Source organism: Mandrillus leucophaeus, unplaced genomic scaffold, assembly GCF_000951045.1.
Source record: "Mandrillus leucophaeus isolate KB7577 unplaced genomic scaffold, Mleu.le_1.0 Scaffold1307, whole genome shotgun sequence".
NCBI lineage: Eukaryota > Metazoa > Chordata > Mammalia > Primates > Cercopithecidae > Mandrillus > Mandrillus leucophaeus.
In genome coordinates, this window is record NW_012101263.1 from 291,070 (window position 1) to 294,264 (window position 3,195).

The window sequence follows — 3,195 nt, forward strand, 5'->3', positions numbered from 1 at the left end:
AAAATTTTAAACAATCAAATTATTTCAAGTATCTTCTCAAGCCCAAGAAAATAAAACTAGATATTAACACCAAGAGGAACTTTGCCAACTATGCAAATACACGTTTGAAACAAAAGAAAATGGAAACACACCATACCAAAAGCTGTGAGATACAGCACAAGCAGTGCTGAGAGGGAAATATATAGCGATAATGACTACCTTATAAAAGTAGAAAATATTGCAAATTAACAATCTAACAATGTACCGCAAAGTACTACAAAAGCAAGAGCAAACAAAATCAAAGATTAGTAGAAGAAAAAATGAAAATCAGATTAGAAATAGTTAAAATAGAGACTGAAAATTACAAATGATTGATGAAATGAAAAGTTGGATCTTCAAAAGTAGTTTAAGCAGTGATAAATCACTGAATAGATTAATCAAGAAAACAAGAGAAGACCCAAATGAACAAAATCAACAAAAAAGGTGACATTATAACTGATACTACATACGTACTAAAGATCATCAGAGATTATTGTGAACAACTATATACTAACAAGCTGGAAAAACTAGAAAAAAAGTTATACATTCTGGGAAACATACAGCCTACCAAGATTGAATCAAGAAGAAATAGAAAACCTGAACAGACCAAAAATGGATTGTGAGATTAAATGAGTAATAAAAAGTTTCCAACAATAAAAAGCCAGAACCAAGTAGACTCACAGCCAAAATCTACCAAACTTACAAAGTAGAGCTACTACAGTTCTCCTGAATGTATTCCAAAAAAAAAAAAAAAAAAAAAGTCAGAGGAGAGAATTATTGCTAATTTATTCCTTGAGGCCAGCATGCTCTGATATGAAAAAGAAATAAGGATACAACAAAAAAGAAAGCTACAGCTCAATATCCCTTATATTCATGCAAAATTCTCAGCAAAATGCTAAGAAACTGAATCTAACAGCAAATACAATGAAAATGTACCATAGTGAAATGGGTTTTATACCAGAGATGCTATAACTCTTTAACATATATAAATCAATAAATGTGAGACATTACATCAACAGAATGAAGGACAGAAACCAAATGTTCATCTCAATAGATGAAAATAAATGTTTGACGGAGTTCATCTCCCTTTAATGATAAAAATTACACCAAATAGGTATAGAAGGAATCTACCTCAGTATAATAGAAGCCATAGATAGTAAACCACAACTAACATTATACCGAATGCAGAAGACTTTCTTCTAAGAACTGGAAAGTGACGAAGATGTCCACTTTCACCACTCCTATTCAACATAGATCTGGAACTCCTAGTCAGAGAAACCAGGTAAGAGAAAGAAATAAAAGGGATCCCAACTAGAAAAAGGGAAAGTCAAATCATTCTTCTTTGATGATAATATCATCTTATATCTAGAAAGTCAAAAAGAGTCTTTGAAAAAAATCTTAGATTCGATCAATTAATTTTAAAATGTTGCAGGATACAGTATCAACATACAAAAGTTAGTAATATTTCAACACATCAATAATGATTTAGCCAAAAAGAAATTAAGCAGACAATCCCACTTGTAGTATCCCTGCAAAAAACAAAACAAAACAAAACAAACAAAGAAGACACTTAGGAAGGAATTTAGCCAACGAAGTGAAAGATCTCTGCAAGGAAAACTAGAAAACTTTGATGAAAGATATTAAATATAACGTAAACACATGGAAAAATATCCTATTCTCATGGATTGGGAGAATTAATATTGTTAAAGTGACTATTGCCCCCCAAAAGCCACAGATTTAGTGCAATCTCTATCAAAATATTGTCATTCTTCACAAAATTAGAAAACAATCCCTAAAAGTATATGAAACCAAAAAGAAAAAAAAAAAAAAAAAAAAAATCCTGAAGAGCCAAAGCAATACTGAGCAAGACGGACAAAGCTAGAGGCATGACGTTACCTGACTTTAAAATATACTGCAATACTACAGTAAGAAAAATATTATGGCACTGTTATAAAAATAGACCCATACACCAATGGAACAGAATACAGAACCCAGAAATAATGCCACATACTTACAACCAAATAATTTTTGACAAAGCTGACAAGAGCTTCCATTGAGGAAAGTACAACTTCTTCAATGAATGATATTGGAAAAACTGGATAATTATAATACATACAGAAGAATAAAAATGAAACTATTCTCTTACCATATATGAAAAACTCACCTCAAACTGAATTAAAGAATTAAATGTAAGATGTCTGCACAAAACCTAGGGAAAACTCTTATGAATCTTAGTTTAGGCAAAAAGTTTATGACAAAGACCACAAAAGCACGGGCAACAGAAACAAAAATAAATAAACATGGCATACTTACACTACAAATGTTCTTCACAGCAAAAAAAGAATAATAAACACAGTGAAGAGATCATTTGTTGGATGGGAGAAAATATTTGCAATCAGTGCATATGATAGGGCACTAATATTTGGATTACACAAGGAACTCAAACAACTCAAAAGGAAAAACAAAACAAAACAAATAATATCATTAAAAAGTTGCCAATAGCCATGAATAGACATTTCTCAAAAGAACTGCAAATGCTAACAGATATATAAAAGATTCTCAAAATCACTAATAAACAGGTAAATGAAAATCAAAACCAAAGTGAGGTATCATGTCATCCCAGTTAGTACGGCTAGTATTAAAAAGACAAAAAAGGAGTTATTTGTGAGAGTATAGAGAAAAGTGAACTCTTGTACACTGTTAGTGGGAATGTAAACTAGTGCAACCACTGTGGAAAACAGTTCCAAGACTTATCAAAAAACTAAAAACAAAACTACCATTCAATCTAGCAATCCAACTATGAAGAATCTATCAAAGGAAAATAAATCAATATATTCAATGATAGACCTGCAGTTGCATGCTTATTATTGCAGCACTAACCGCAGTAGCACAGATGCAGAATCAACCTACTTGTCTATCAATGGGTGAATGAATAAAGAAAATGTGATATGTATCACATTTTATAATATATTTTATATATCACATACATATATATGTATATGTATACATATATGTGTGTGTATATATATCTACCTATACATCCACACTCATACACAAACACACACACACACTGTAATACTCTTTATCCATTAAAAATAATGAAATCATGTTATTTGTGGGAGCTTGGATAGAACTGGAGGTCATTATCTTATGTCAAACAAACCAGGCACAGAAAAG